The sequence below is a fragment of the Prunus avium genome, chromosome 3, assembly GCF_965620075.1.
Source record: "Prunus avium chromosome 3, drPruAviu1.hap1.1, whole genome shotgun sequence".
Lineage (NCBI taxonomy): Eukaryota > Viridiplantae > Streptophyta > Magnoliopsida > Rosales > Rosaceae > Prunus > Prunus avium.
In genome coordinates this window covers 13,987,692-14,004,873 of record NC_142286.1, presented here as the reverse complement: position 1 = coordinate 14,004,873, position 17,182 = coordinate 13,987,692, and positions in this window count along the sequence as shown.

Genomic DNA, 17,182 nt, shown 5'->3' with positions numbered 1-17,182 from the left:
AAAGACGGCCAGGTCCTGGCCGAGTACAAACACATAAGAAAAGTCACACCCTAAATCTACGCGCTTCGGCTCCTCGGTCCTTTCTGCGAGACGATCAGACGTTTCCCCCGAGGCAGGACCTTCGCTACCTATGTCGTCATCATCCACGGCCAGCCTACGCCCAGGGCCTCACTCCAGGCCATGGGAGGCGCATGGGCCGTCACTCCGGACACGGATGGCCACTGCCATTCTAGCCGTGGTAAGCAGTCGCCATTCCTGCGGTGGCAGCGGCCATCGTTCAGACCGTGACTGCGGCCATCACTCCGGACATGGTAAGCGGTCGTCATTCCGGTTATGGTAGAAACCATCACTTCAGCCTTGATAAAGGCCGTCGCTCCGGCCATGGGTGTGATCCAAGTATTCGGCCGCCCAAATTCGGCCACGTCGAGGTCATCATCCCAGATCTTCTCGCCCTCATCGAACTGCCAAGTCATCTGGACCAGGCCAAATTGCCAAGTCATGCGACTCGGCAAATCGCGGCGAGAGCTTACAACAAAAGGGTTAAGCAAAAGGCCTTCGCCGAAGGCGACCTAGTTTGGCGAGCCGTACTTCCTATTGGGACAAAGGACCCTCGGTTCGGCAAATTCTCGCCCAACTGGGAAGGACCGTTCATCATCGAGCGAATTCTTGGCCGAGGTGCATTTCCGTTGAAGGATAGAGATGGGGAACGGCACAACTTGCCGATCAACGGCCAATATCTGAAGAAGTATATCCCGTCATTATGGGAGACGGCCGCGGAAGGGTTGTGAGATTTGCAAACGACGAAGTGGGGTATACAAAGTAACAAAGACAAATTAAAAGAAATCATACTTCATTTTATTCATTTAGGATGAAAGAGGGGTGCGTTTACAAAAAGACGGCCAGGTCCTGGCCGAGTACAAACACATAAGAAAAGTCACACCCTAAATCTACGCGCTTCGGCTCCTCGGTCCTTTCTGCGAGACGATCAGACGTTTCCCCCGAGGCAGGACCTTCGCTACCTATGTCGTCATCATCCACGGCCAGCCTACGCCCAGGGCCTCACTCCAGGCCATGGGAGGCGCATGGGCCGTCACTCCGGACACGGATGGCCACTGCCATTCTAGCCGTGGTAAGCAATCGCCATTCCTGCGGTGGCAGCGGCTGTTGTGTAAATACAGCTGCCCCAAAATGATTCAGTTGCATCCTCAACTTGTGATACTCGCAAGTGCACGAGCCGTTTGGTAGTATAGCATATGTAAGTGCGAGGTCGATCCCACGAGGATTGGTGATTGAATGATCCAATTTAGTTTCCCTACACAAAACAGAAATGAAAAAGAAAGGAAATAAATAAAACAAGGAAGAAAGAAATAACTAACTCAAGCAGATAAGTTCCCAAGTTCAATTAGATTAATGGATTGATTCTAGCTAAAGTATGATTAAGCCATGGTGTGTGGTCATAACCTTGTGTTCCTAATTCCCTAATTTGATCATTTGTTGTCTAACCTAAAATTAAGCATTAGGAACCCATTAAGCATAGAAGAACAATTTAAACAACCAAGCATGTATCTAATCCCTGTTGTCGAATGTCCATACATACTCTTCCTATTCATAGTTCAATTCGAATTAAAGCATGGTGTATACTCTTAATTCAAACCAAGATAGCTAACATGCAAGCCTAAATGGTGATCAATCATTCAAACTAGCATATTAACTTATAAGCATAATGAATAAGAACATGAACCATAATTGAAACTTGGAAACTAATCAAACTTGAAAAACTAAAGAAAAGAATTTACATAATGAAAAGTAAAGTGGAACTAAGAAAAACTTAAGGAGAATTTCAGCACAAATATTTCATTACAACAATTGAAAACTAGAAAATGAAACTAAGAGAATTTGAGGGAGAGAAGGGAAGGGAGCTCTAGAGAAGTGTTTGAGAGCTCCCCCCCTTGGGGTGTGTTTACAAGCTTAGAGAACTTCCCTATTTATAGGCCTAGGGGAAGTGAAAATCTGAATTCAATATGGCTAATGCATACAACACTTGTTTTATAAAATCTGAAATGGTTGATGCACTTGTATTAGAAAATCTAAATTGGGTGATGCACTTGTATTAGAAAATCTTGAATTGGTTGATGCACTTCACCAATAGATCCCACCAGCAGCCCTAGCTCATCTTCATGTCACCATGACCAAGCTTCCAACCAGAAATGATAGCTCATACCTAGCTCACCTTGACCAAGCATCCAACCAGCACATGCTGAGGTCAGCATGACCAGCAACTTCAAGGGCTTACAACTTGGGCTTCGCTTACTCAAATTAGGACTTTAAGCACTCGAAATTGAAGTTCAGAATGTCTGCTTTCCAGCCATATGTTATTTGGGCCAATCCAAGGTCGGAGGAAGAAGTTAAGGCCGAAACAAATTGCTAACTCATTTTCCGCCCTGATAAGATCCATCCTGAGCATGGTTCTGTGTTTGCTAGGTAACGGACTCCAGATTTATCCAATGGGGCTGAATTTTGGATATGTTATAGTACACACCAATTGGAACAACGTTCATGAAGAATGTGGCCTCATTCGAGCTATGTAGGTTGTTGAAACAAAGCTTGCAATATGACCTACGGAACTGGACTGGCAGGGGGCTGTAGCCAAATTGAGTTTGTCTTTAAGCACTTCTTCCCTTTATCCAAATCAGGCTTTAACATGCATGGATTGCATCATTTCCTATCCAAAGCCATCATTGTTACCTAAAGCTGAAAGATAAACACAAAAAGGATTAAAAGCACAAGTTTAACTCAAAAACATAACCAAATCATAAGCTAGAAGGGTACAAAATGATATACAATTATGAACCGATCAGCGGCCATCGTTTAGACCGTGACTGCGGCCATCACTACGGACATGGTAAGCTGTCGTCATTCCGGTTATGGTAGAAGCCATCACTTCAGCCTTGATAAAGGCCGTCGCTCCGGCCATGGGTGTGATCCAAGTATTCGGCCGTCGAGGTCATCATCCCTCATCGAACTGCCAAGTCATCTGGACCAGGCCAAATTGCCAAGTCATGCGACTCAGCAGGTTTGGCTCCCTGGTTTTGAGGAAGCTACAATAAAGATCATTAGGACAGTTGGTAATAAGGGAGGGCGGAGTCCAGGCCGAAGCCCAGGAGTCAAAAAAAGGGTTCCAGAACGATTGGAGCAAGAAAGAGGCTCGCTGGATAATAATGTTAAGTTTAGGGAATGAGGGGGAAGTAACTGGGGAAGGACAGTATGAACCTTCAAAGAAAAAAAAAACGAGTTCAGGAAGCCTGGGAGTGTGAAGGAAAATACGAAGGAGTTTGGGTTTTTATACTAGCACTGGAGCTCAAAACGGAGGTTTGATCTCGAAAGATGAAACGGCCTGACAGCACATTCAGAGCACGCGAAGTTATGACAGTGACCGTCGTTTCATTTGACGAGGCGACGCGACGCCCTGGGCAATGATGGCCTGCGCGATGTGTTTGAGGCATTAAATGCGCGGAATGCGCCGACTGGCCTGCGCATTTAATACCCCAGTTGTCAATCACTTCAGAAAGGAATGCAAAGGGTCCATCCCTTGGAATCCATTCGGCCCCAACCCATGCCGAGGCCGAAGAATCCAGGGATGTGGGGACAATGTTTGTGCCTGATAAATCTCGGCCATGAGCTGGCCGAAGGAGCCCTTTCTCTCGGCCTTGGCACTTGTTCACAGAGGCTGAAACGCAGCGTTTCGCCAGGGCATTTCTCTTTCTTTAAAATTCAAAGAGGAAATGCCAATGCATAATCATCTCGGCCTCAAGCTTAGGCCGAGGCCGAGGTCGAACAAAATTGCGGCCAAGGCTTTAAAGGCAAATCATCACGTGATAGCAGGGTCCCAGGCTGCATTTAATGAAGTAGTGCCTGTTTAATGCAGCAAAACCCATTGGCCACAAAGTAGCATTTAATGCATGAGGGAAGGTGGGAAGTGACTGAAGTCAGGATTTGGTGATGAAGATCAGAGTGATTAGACGTGGACATTCTCACAAGGATTCTGACAGCTTGAGATGTTGGTTCACCAGCTATTCAGGCAATAAATGCGTCTCCACGGCCAGAGGTTCAAAACCCACGATTGAGCGCGGCGGCCGAGATTCACCAGGATTTCTGGGGTCTCATCACCATACTTCACGATCCCAAATGTTGATTGGATTGCCCACTTGCGCTAATCAGACTCCACTATGCGCAAATTCAGCCTCGATTACTCATCCAGGGACTCTTCCTATAAATACAAGACTCAAGCTACATTCAAAGGGTTCAAACACCAAAACAAGCCTCCCACGGAGCAACTTATTTTTTTTCTGTAATGCACTTTCAATATCTTTACTTGCTTTCCTAGGAGTAGTGTTAGATTGTAAGCAGAATCCATTCATCAATATATCATACGACCCTTGATTTTCAAGGCGCCGGAGCACCATCCTTGTTGTTCGTTCACTCACCCCATATATCACACGACCGTCGCTCCCTGAGCAGCGCGCCGGAGCACCGCCCAAAATCCACCACCAACACCATCACTCGACGGCCTTGTAGTTCAGGCCGTGAACCTAGCAGCCGAGACCAGTTCCTCTCTCGGCTACAATCATTTGACTAGGAAGACAGATCAAACAGGCGCACCATTCACCCATCCAAAACTCATCGAAACATCAACGCACGGTAAACCGTGCTGGCACGCCCGCGCACAACCGCACCGCACCCAAAAGCAGGAAACCCCGTGTTAACGCATATCCCCTCGGCCCGGAACTCCAGGGCGTGAGATCTGCGCGGCAGACACTAATATCCTCCCATATATGGGATAGTTAGGATTAACTAAACTAGTAGGCTTATAATCTGTTTCATCATCTTGAGCTCTATAACTAATTCCACTATAATCAGACATGACATAACCATAGCCATCAGATTCATTTGAGTTCGTACTAGGTCTAGTTCCTATGCCCACAGATCCAAAACTGATCGCCACGTCCTCTTCAGATGTATTGGAGGTATGTGGGTAGTGGACTATGCATAGATTCTTCATATTAATAAATTATAGGGTTATGGGCAAGGATTAGCTATTTTTGGGTCCTAATTTGCTTCAATTGTCTTAAAAAATTCTGAATTTTTTTTAGGTTCTGTTATGGGTATTGGGAAATATCGGGGATATCGGCAATATATCGGGGATATCGCACTTATCGGGGATATATCGTTGATACAGGGGAACATATGGCCTTACCCCCAAGTTTCGGTGTCGACAGTTCAAAATATAAATATATCGGCCGATAAATCGGTGTATCGGCCGATATTTCAATCCTTGGGTGTAAGAAATTGGACAATTCAAGTTCTACGGCAGTTCGTTCCTAATTGGAGTGGTTGGTGCATTCCATACTTCTAGCGATTGGATTTCACTCAAAACTCACCAAATTATGTTGTTGCCCAAGTTTTGGGCTCGACCCGAAATCAATAGGTATTAGAAATCGGACAATTCAAGTTCAACGGCAGTTCGTTCCTAATTGGAGTGGTTGGTGTATTCCGTATTTCTAGCGATTGTATTTCACTCAAAACACACCAAATGATTCCTCCAACCATATTATGATGTTGCCCAAGATTTGGGCTCGATCCGAAATCAATAGGTGTAAGAAATTAGACAATTCAAGTTCAAAGGCAGTCCGTTCCAAATTGGAGTGGTTGGGATAATTCATAGTTCTAGCGATTGGATTTCACTCAAAACACACCAAATGACTCCTCCCACCATATTATGATGTTGCCCAAGTGTTGGGCTCGATCCGAAATCAATAGGTGTAAGAAATTGGACAATTCAAGTTCGAAGGAAGTTCGTTCCAAATTGGAGTGGTTGAGGTAATTCAAAGTTCTAGCGATTGGATTTCACTCAAAACTCACCAAATGACTCCTCCCACCATATTATGTTGTTGCCCAAGTTTTGGGCTCAATCCGAAATCAATAGGTATTAGAAATCGGACAATTCAAGTTCAACGGCAGTTCGTTCCAAATTGGAGTGGTTGGTGTAATCCGTATTTCTAGCGATTGAATTTCACTCAAAACACACCAAATGACTCCTCCAACCCTATTATGATGTTGCCCAAGTTTTGGGCTCAATCCAAAATCAATAGGTGTAAGAAATTGGACAATTCAAGTTCAAAGGCAGTCCGTTCCAAATTGGAGTGGTTGGGATAATTCATAGTTCTAGCGATTGGATTTCACTCAAAACACACCAAATGACTCCTCCCACCATATTTTGATGTTGCCCAAGTGTTGGGCTCGATCCAAAATCAATAGGTGTAAGAAATTGGACAATTCCAGTTGAACGGCAGTTCGTTCCTAATTGGGGTGGTTGGTGTATTCCGTACTTCTAGCGATTGGATTTCACTCAAAACACACCAAATGACTCCTCCCACCATATTATGATGTAGCCCAAGTTTTGGGCTCAATCTGAAATCTATAGGTATTAGAAATTGGAAAATTCAAGTTCAACGGCAGTTCGTTCCTAATTGGAGTGGTTGGGGTAATTCATAGTTCTAGAGATTGGATTTCACTCAAAATAGACCAAATGACTCCTCCCACCATATTATGGTGTTGCCCAAGTTTTGGGCTCGATCCGAAATCAATAGGTGTCAGAAATTGAACAATTCAAGTTCAACGGCAGTTCGTTCCTAATTGGAGTGGTTTGTGTATTCCAAACTTCTAGCGATTGGATTTCACTCAAAACACACCAAATGACTCCTCCCACAATATTATGATGTTGACCAAGTTTTGGGGTCAATCCGAAATCGATGGGTATTAGAAATTGGACAATTCAAGTTCAACGGCAGTTCGTTCCTAATTGGAGTGGTTGCACTACTACAAAAAGGGCAAAAGACGACCAGAAAAAGACGACGATAGAACAATAAACCGTCGTTGTTTTTAAAAAGACGACGGTAACAAAAAACCGTCATGGATAAGTGACTTAAACAACTAAAAAATGGAGATACTGTTGAGAATTTTTTTATAACGACGCACACAAATAAAAAAGCGTCGTCTTATTAAAAAACTTTTCTTCAGAGTTAAAATCTGACCAAAAAACAACGACAGCAGGTATGACAAGCGTCGTCTTTTAAAAATCAAGTGTCCTTTTTTTGGTAAAGACATGGTTGTTTTGAAAGAACTGTCGTCTTTTATATGTAAAGATGACGGTTTTTTTTTATAAAAAGGGTCGTCTATTATTAAGTAAAGACGACGGTTTTTTTTATAAAAAGAGTCGTCTATTATGAAATAAAGACGACCCTTTTTATATGAAAATGGTCGTCTATTATGAAGTAAAAACGACCCTTTTCATATAAAAAGGGTCGTCTATTATATGTAAAGACGATGGTTTTTTTATAAAAATGGTCGTCTATTATGAAGTAAAGACGACCCTTTTTATATGAAAAGGGTGGTCTATTATATGTAAAGATGACGGTTTTTTTTATAAAAAGGGTCTTCTATTATGAAGTAAAGACGACCCTTTTTATATGAAAATGGTCGTCTATTATGAAGTAAAGACGACCCTTTTTATATGAAAAGGGTCGTCTATTATGAATTAAAGACGACCCTTTTCATATAAAAAGGGTCGTCTATTATATGTAAAGACGACGGTTTTTTTTATAAAAAGGGTCGTCTATTATATGTAAAGATGACGGTTTGTTTTTAAAAAGGGTCGTCTATTGTGAAGTAAACATGACGTTTTTTTAAAAACAAGATTTAACGGTTATTTCAACTCTGATTTTGATGATTTTTTACAGCTACACTATGAATACAATGACTGCATTCGATCGTCAATTTAAAATATTTACACTAGTGGATACCCCAAAATCTTATGTTATATTTAATGAAAGTATAAATAAACTCTTAATTGTTAGTGAATATATTGTTTTGATGGCATACGCATTCTACGAAACTAATTTCAACAATCCAACCGTCAAACTTGTTTGTTTACACATCGAGATCATATACGCCAAAAATCGGAAAAAAAAAAAAATCAGAGATCAAGTAACGGGACAAAACATTTCGACGGTTATAAACAAAAAATCAAGACTTAACAGTTATTTCAACTCTGATTTTGATGATTTTTTACAGCTACACTATGAATACAATGACTGCATTCGATCGTCAATTTAAAATATTTACACTAGTGGATACCCCAAAATCTTATGTTATATTTAATGAAAGTATAAATAAAGGGTCATGCTAGGGAGACCAACTTGGGATACCAACTTGTGTACCAACTCTCTAATAAAGGTGGAGCCCACCAATACAACGGGTCCCACGCTCTATTAGAGAGTTGGTACACAAGTTGGTATCCCAAGTTGGTCTCCCTAGCATTTTCCATAAATAAACTCTTAATTGTTAGTGAATATATTGTTTTGATGGCATACGCATTCTACGAAACTAGTTTCAACGATCCAATCGTCAAACTTGTTTGTTTACACATTGAGATCATATACGCCAAAAATTGGAAAAAAAAAAATTCAGAGATCAAGTAACGGGACAAAACATTTCGACGGTTGTAAACGAAAAATCAAGATTTAACGGTTATTTTAACTCCGATTTTGATGATTTTTTACAGCTACACTCCTTGACCCTATATGAATACAATGACTCAATTTGATCTTCAATTTAAAATATTTACACTAGTGGATACCACAAAATCTTATGTTGTATTTAATGAAAGTATAAATAAAAAAAGGGTCGTCTATTGTGAAGTAAAGATGACGGTTTTTTTAAAAAAAGGGTCGTCTATTATGAAGTAAAGATGACGCTTTTTAAAACAAAGGGTCGTCTATTATTAAGTAAAGACGACGGTTTTTTTAATAAAAAGGGTCGTCTATTATGAAGTAAAGACGACCCTTTTCATATAAAAAGGGTCTTCTATTATATGTAAAGATGACGGTTTTTTTAAAAAAGGGTCGTCTATTATATGTTAAGATGACGGTTTTTTTTAAAAGCGTCGTCTTTTAAAACACGCTAAAAAAATGGCCACTTAAGTGAATTTGCGCTTGACAAATTTTCAAATTTTCACCCGTCTTTGAAAACCTTATCTCTCATTAACAAGCGTCGTCTTTTAAAACACGCTAAAAAAAGGCTTCTTAAGTGAATTCACGCTCGACAAATTTTCATATTTTCCCCCGTCTCTGAAAACCTTATCTCTCCCTCCTTGAAACCCTCCCGCACTCTCTAAAACACCCTCATGAAACTCTCTACAAAATCATCAAAAAATCGATATCAATGAAGGAGTTGAGAGATTGAGGTCTTCGCAGATCCATAAGATGTAGAGGGAGGTTCTGTATTTGAGAATCAAAACTGGTTGAAAGGTTTGATTTGAAAGATCTCGACCTTCACTTTCTTCAAAGAAGATCTCGCTCTCAGGCACTCAACTCGCTCATCAAACTCAGCGACTCGATCTAGAAAGACTTATGGAAATCGGTCTATATATATATATATATATATGTTTGTTCATGTATTGTGCTAATTTTGTGGGATTTAAGTGAGTTTCTCATTTTGGTTTTTTATAAATATGCACAGCCGTCCCACAAGGCCTTCGTAATCAAGAAGAAGCTGACGAAGAAGATGAGGCAAAATATACCCATCCCTCACTAGATCCGTTTGTTTTTGGACCGACAACATCATCAGGTCCAAAATACTTTTTGTTTTTGTTGTTTACTTTAATTATTTTGGAATTTCATTGTTAATTTTCTGAAACTCTGATTTTTCATTTGTTATGGTGCCACCACAAGAACAGGTACTTTGCCAATTATGCCAATTGTGTTCTGCTGTCATTCTAGAGCTGCATAGATCTTTTTGCTAAGGTTAGGTTACTGCTAAACAAGTTTATGTTTAAGAGTATTGGGGTCTCTTTCATGCAGGTCTTTCCTTTTCCGACACCAACAACTTGGAAAATGTGCAAGAAGGCAGAGCTAAGTGAACCCAAGAACAAATTGATGAAGTTAAAATCAAATTAGTAGAATTTGTGAGCTCCGTTATTTCTAATTATAGGTAGGAAGTATGTAATAGAATAAAGATTGGTTGACTATGTAATAACTATTGACTCTTCAAAACACTAAAGATAATAAAACGATGGTTTTATTGGAAAAACTGTCATCTGTATATATTATCAATGACCTCTTTTAACACCATAACGTCTTTTTATATACAATCAACGACGGTTTTACTAAAAAGTCGTTGTCTTAGAGTTAATAGACGACAATATTTCAAGAAATCGTCGTCTTCACATTTAATAGATGATGGCTTTTTAACAAAACCGACGTCTTTGGATATAATAAAACATAGTTCTTTACTTAATAATAGACGACCCTTTTTAAAAAAAAAAACTGTCGTCTTTACATATAATAGACGACCCTTTTTATACGAAAAGGGTTGTCTTTACTTCATAATAGACGACCATTTTCATATAAAAAGGGTCGTCTTCACTTCATAATAGACGACCCTTTTTATAAACAAAACGTCATCTTCACTTAATAATAGACGACGGTTTTGAGTAAAAGCGTCGTCTATTTACATATAATAGACGACGGTTTTGAGTAAAAGCGTCGTCTTTACAAATAATAGACGACGGGGATTTACCGTCGTGGTTTTATGCATCAAAAGATGTCGCTCGCTTTCACGACGGTTGAAAAACAGAATCCACGACGGTGGATTACTGTCGTCTATTTCGATTTTTGTAGTAGTGTTGGTGTCTCCGTATTTCTAGCGATTGGATTTCACACAAAACACACCAAATGACTCCTCCCACCGTATTATGATGTTGCCCAAGTTTTGGGCTCGATCCGAAATCAATAGGTGTAAGAAATTGGACAATTCAAGTTCGAAGGTAGTTCGTTCCAAATTGGAGTGGTTGGGGTAATTCATAGTTCCAGCGATTGGATTTCACTCAAAACACAACAAATGACTCCTCCCACCATATTATGATGTTGCCCAAGTTTTGGGCTCGATCCGAAATTAATAGGTGTAAGAAATTGAACAATTCAAGTTCAACGGCAGTTCGTTCCGAATTGGAGTGGTTGGTGTATTCCAAACTTCTAGCGATTGGATTTCACTCAAACCTCACCAAATGACTCCTCCCACCACATTATGATGTTGCCCAAGTTTTGGCCTCGATCCGAAATCAATTGGTATTAGAAATCGGACAATTCAAGTTCAACGGCAGTTCGTTCCTAATTGGACTGGTTGGTGTATTCCGTATTTCTAGCGATTTGATTTCACACAAAACACACCACATGAATCCTCCCACCGTATTATGATGTTGCCCAAGTTTTGGGCTCGATCCAAAATCAATAGGTGTAAGAAATTGGACAATTCAAGTTCAAAGGCAGTTCGTTCCAAATTGGAGTGGATGGGGTAATTCATACTTCTAGCGATTGGATTTCACTCAAAACTCACCAAGTGACTACTCCCACTATATTATAATGTTTCCCAAGTTTTGGGCTCGATCCGAAATCAATAGGTGTAAGAAATTGGACAATTCATGTTCAAAGGCAGTTCGTTCGAAATTGGAGTGGTTGGGGTAATTCATAGTTCTAGCAATTGGATTTCACTCAAAACAAAACAAAGGACTCCTCCCACCATATTATGATGTTGCCCATGGTTTGGGCTCGATCCAAAATGAATAGGTGTAAGAAATTGGACAATTCAAGTTCTACGGCAGTTCGTTCCTAATTGGAGTGGTTGGTGTATTCCATACTTCTAGCGAATGGATTTCACTCAAAACTCACCAAATGACTCATCCCACCATATTATGTTGTTGCCCAAGTTTTGGGATAGATCCGAAATCAATAGGTATTAGAAATCGGACAATTCAAGTTCAACGGCAGTTCGTTCCTAATTGGAGTGGTTGGTTTATTCCGTATTTCCAGCGATTGGATTTCACTCAAAACACACCAAATGACTCCTCCAACCATATTATGATGTTGCCCAAGTTTTGGGCTCGATCCGAAATCAATAGGTGTAAGAAATTGGACAGTTCGAGTTGAACGGCAATTCGTTCTTAATTGGGGTGGTAGATGTATTCCGTACTTGTAGCGAGTGGATTTCACTCAAAACACATCAAATGAATCCTCCCACCATATTATGATGTTGCCCCAGTTTTGGGTTCGATCCGAAATCAATAGGTGTAAGAAATTGGACAGTACGAGTTGAACGGCAATTCGTTCTTAATTGGGGTGGTAGGTGTATTCCGTACTTGTAGCGAGTGGATTTCACTCAAAACACACCAAATGAATCCTCCCACCATATTATGATGTTGCCCCAGTTTTGGGCTCGATCCGAAATTAATAGGTGTAAGAAATTGGACAATTCAAGTTCGAAGGCAGTTCGTTCCACATTGGAGTGGTTGCGGTAATTCAAAGTTCTAGCGTTTGGATTTCTCTCAAAACTCACCAAATGACTCCTCCAACCATATGATTATGTTGCCCAAGTTTTGGGCTCGAAATCAACAGGTGTAAGAAATTGGATAATTCAAGTTCAAAGGCAGTTCGTTCCAAAGTGGAGTGGTTGGGGTAATTCATAGTTCTAGCGATTTGATTTAACTCAAAATACAAAAAATGACTTCTCCCACCATATTATGTTGTTGCCCAAGTTTTGGGGTCGATCCGAAATCAATAGGTGTATGAAATTGGACACTTTAAGTTCAACAGCAGTTCGTTCCTAATTGGAGTGGTTGGTGTATTCCGTACTTCTAGCGATTGGATTTCACTCAAAAAATGCCAAATGACTCCTCCCACCATATTATGATGTTACCCAAGTTTTGGGCTCGATCCGAAATCAACAGGTGTAAGAAATTGGACAATTCAAGTTCAAAGGCAGTTCGTTCCAAAGTGGAGTGGTTGGGGTAATTCATAGTTCTAGCGATTTGATTTCACTCAAAATACAAAAAATGACTTCTCCCACCATATTATGATGTTGCCCAAGTTTTGGGGTCGATCCGAAATCAATAGGTGTATGAAATTGGACACTTCAAGTTCAACAGCAGTTCGTTCCTAATTGGAGTGGTTGGGGAAATTCATAGTTCTAGCGATTGGATTTCACTCAAAACACACCAAACTACTCCTCCCACCATATTATGGTGTCGCCCAAGTTTTGGGCTCAATCCGAAATCAATAGGTGTAAGAAATTGAACAATTCAAGTTCAACGGCAGTTCGTTCCTAATTGGAGTGGTTGGTGTATTCCATACATCTAGCGATTGGATTTCACTCAAAACTCACCGAATGATTCCTCCCACCATATTATGGTGTTGCCCAAGTTTTGGGCTCGATCCGAAATGAATAGGTGCAAGAAATTGGACAATTCAAGTTCAACGGCAGTTCGTTCCTAATTGGGGTGGTTGGTGTATTCCATACTTCTAGCGATTGAATTTCACTCAAAACTCACCAAATGACTCCACCCACCATATTTTGATGTTGCCCATGTTTTGGGGTCGATCCGAAATTAATAGGTGTAAGAAATTGGACAATTTAAGTTCAACGGCAGTTCGTTCCAAATAGGAGTAGTTGGTGTATTCCGTACTTCTAGCGATTGGATTTCACTCAAAACTCACCAAATGACTCCTCCCACCGTATTATGATGTTGCCCAAGTTTTGGGCTCGATCCGAAATCAATAGGTATTAGAAATCAGACTATTCAAGTTCAACGGCAGTTCGTTCCAAATTGGAGTGGTTGGTGTATTCCGTAGTTCAAGGGATTGGATTTCACTCAAAACACACCAAATGACTCCTCCCACCATATTATGATGTTGCCCAAGTTTTGGGCTCGACCTGAAAACAGTAGGTGTAAGAAATTGGACAATTCAAGTTCAGCGGCAGTTCGTTCCTAATTGGAGTGGTTGGTGTATTCCGTACTTCTAGCGATTGGATTTCGCTCAAAACTCACTGAATGATTCCTCCCACCATATTATGGTGTTGCCCAAGTTTTGGGCTCGATCCGAAATCAATAGGTGCAAGAAATTGGACAATTCAAGTTCAACGGCAGTTCGTTCCTAATTGGGGTGGTTGGTGTATTCCATACTTCTAGCGATTGAATTTCACTCAAAACTCACCAAATGACTCCTCCCACCATATTTTGATGTTGCCCATGTTTTGGGGTCGATCCGAAATTAATAGGTGTAAGAAATTGGACAATTCAAGTTCAACGGCAGTTCGTTCCAAATAGGAGTAGTTGGTGTATTCCATACTTCTAGCGATTGGATTTCACTCAAAACTCACCAAATGACTCCTACCACCACATTATGATGTTACTCAAGGTTTGGGCTCGATCTGAAAACAGTAGGTGTAGGAAATTGGACAATTCAAGTTCAACGGCAATTCGTTCCTCATTGGAGTGGTTGGTGTATTCCATACTTCTAGCGTTTGGATTTCACTCAAAACTCACCAAATGACTCCTCCCACCATATTATGATTTTGCCCAAGTTTTGGGCTCGATCCGAGATCAATAGGTGTAAGAAATTGGACAATTCACGTTCGAAGGCAGTTCGTTCCAAATTGGAGTGGTTGGGGTAATTCTTAGTTCTAGCGATTGGGTTTCACTCAAAACACACCACATGACTCCTCCCACCATATTATGATGTTGCCCATGTTTTGGGCTCGATCCGAAATCAATAGGTGTAAGAAATTAGACAATTCAAGTTCAACGGCCGTTCGTTCCTAATTGGGGTGGTTGGTGTATTCCATAATTCTCGCGTTTGGATTTCACTCAAAACTCACCAAATGATTCCTCCCACCATATTATAATGTTGCCCATGTTTTGGGCTCAATCCGAAATCAATAGGTGTAAGAAATTATACAGTTCAAGTTCAAAGGCAGTCCGTTCCAAATTGGAGTGGATGGGATAATTCACGGTTCTAGCGATTGGAGTTCACGCAAAAGACACCAAATGACTCCTCCCACCATATTGTGATGTTGCCCAAGTTTTGGGCTCGATCCGAAATCAATAGTTGTAAGAAATTGGGCAATTCAAGTTCGAAGGGAGTTCGTTCCAAATTGGAGGGGTTGGGATAATTCATAGTTCTAGCGATTGGAGTTCACTCAAAAGACACCAAATGACCCCTCCCACCATACTATGATGTTGCCCAAGTTTTGGGCTCGATCCGAAATCAATAGGTGTAAGAAATTGGACAATTCAAGTTCAACGGCAGTTCGTTCCAAATTGGAGTGGTTGGGGTAATACATAGTTCACGCGATCGGATTTGACTCAAAACACACCAAATGACTCCTCCCACCGTATTGTGATGTTGACCAAGTTTTGGGCTCGATCCGTAATCAATAGGTGTAAGAAATTGGACAATTCAAGTGCAACGGCAGTTCGTTCCTAATTGGAATGGTTGGTGTATTCCATACTTCTAGCGATTGGATTTATCTCAAAACTCACCAAATCACTCCTCCCACCATATTATGATGTTGCCCACGTTTTTGGCTCGATCTGAAATCAATTGGTATTAGAAATCGAACAATTCAAGTTCAACGGCAGTTCGTTCCTAATTTGAGTGGTTGGTGTATTCCGTACTTCTGGTGATTGGATTTCACCCAAAACACTCCGAATGACTCCTCCCACCATATTATGATGTTCCCCAAAGTTTGGGCTCGATCCGAAATCAATAGGTGTAAGAAATTGGACAATTCAAGTTCTACGGCAGTTCGTTCCAAATTGGAGTGGTTGGGGTAATTCATAGTTCTAGTGATTCGATTTCACTTAGAACACTCCAAATGACTCCTCCCACCATATTATGATGTTGCCCAAGTTTTGGCCTCGATACGAAATCAATAGGTGTAAGAAATTGGACAATTCAAGTTCAACGGCAGTTCATTCCAAATTGGAGTGGTTGGTGTATTTCATACTTCTATCGGTTGTATTTCACTGAAAACTCACCAAATGACTCCTCCCACCATATTATGATGTTGTCCAAGTTTTGGGCTCGATCCGATATCAATAGGTGTAACAAATTGGACAATTCAAGTTCAACGGCAGTTCGTTCCAAATTGGCGTGGTTGAGATAATTCATAGTTCTAGCAATTGGATTTCACTCAAAAGACACCAAATGACTCCTCCCACCATATTATGATGTTTCCCAAGTTTTGGGCTCGATCTGAAATCAATAGGGGTGAGAAATTGGACAATTCAAGTTCGAAGGCAGTTCGTTCCAAATTGGAGTGGTTGGGGAAATTCATAGTTCACGAGATTGGATTTCACTCAAAACACACCACATGACTCCTCCCACAGTATTATGATGTTGCCCAAGTTTTGGGCCCGATCCGAAATCAATAGGTGTAAGAAATTGGACATTTCATGTTCTACGACAGTTCGTTCCTAATTGGAGTGGTTAGTGTATTCCATACTTTTAGCGATTAGATTTCACTCAAAACTCACCAAAAGACTCCTCCTACCATATTATGTTGTTGCCCAAGTTTTCGTCTCAATCAGAAATAAATAGGTGTAAGAAATTGGACAACTCAAGTTGAACGGAAGTTTGTTCCTATTTGGAGTGGTTGGTGTATTCCATACCTCTTGCGATTTAATTTCACTCAAAACTCGCCACATGACTCCTCCCACCATATTATCATGTTGCCCAAGTTTTGGGCTCGATCCGAAATCAATTGGTTCTAGAAATTGGACAATTCAAGTTCATCGGCAGTTCGTTCCTAAATGGAGTGGTTGGTGTATTCCATACTTCTAGCGAATGGATTTCACCCAAAACACACCAAATGACTCCTCCCCCCATATTATGGTGTTGCCCAAGTTTTCGGGTCGATCCGAAATCAATAGGTGTAAGAAATTGGACAATTCAAGTTCTACGGCAGTTTGTTCCTAATTGGAGCGGTTGGTGTATTCCACACTTCTAGCGATTGGATTTCACTCACAACACGCCAAATGGCTCCTCCCACCATATTATGGTATTGCCCAAGTTTTGGGATGATCAGAAATCAATAGGTGTAAGAAATTGGACAATTCAAGTTCAACGGCAATTCGTTCCTAATTGGAGTGGTTAGTGTATTCCATACTTCTAGCGATTGGATTTCACTCAAAACTCACGAAATGACTCCTCGAACCATATCATGATGTTGCCTAAGTTTTGGGGTCGATCCGAAATCAATAGGTGTAAGAAAATGGACAATTCAAGTTCCA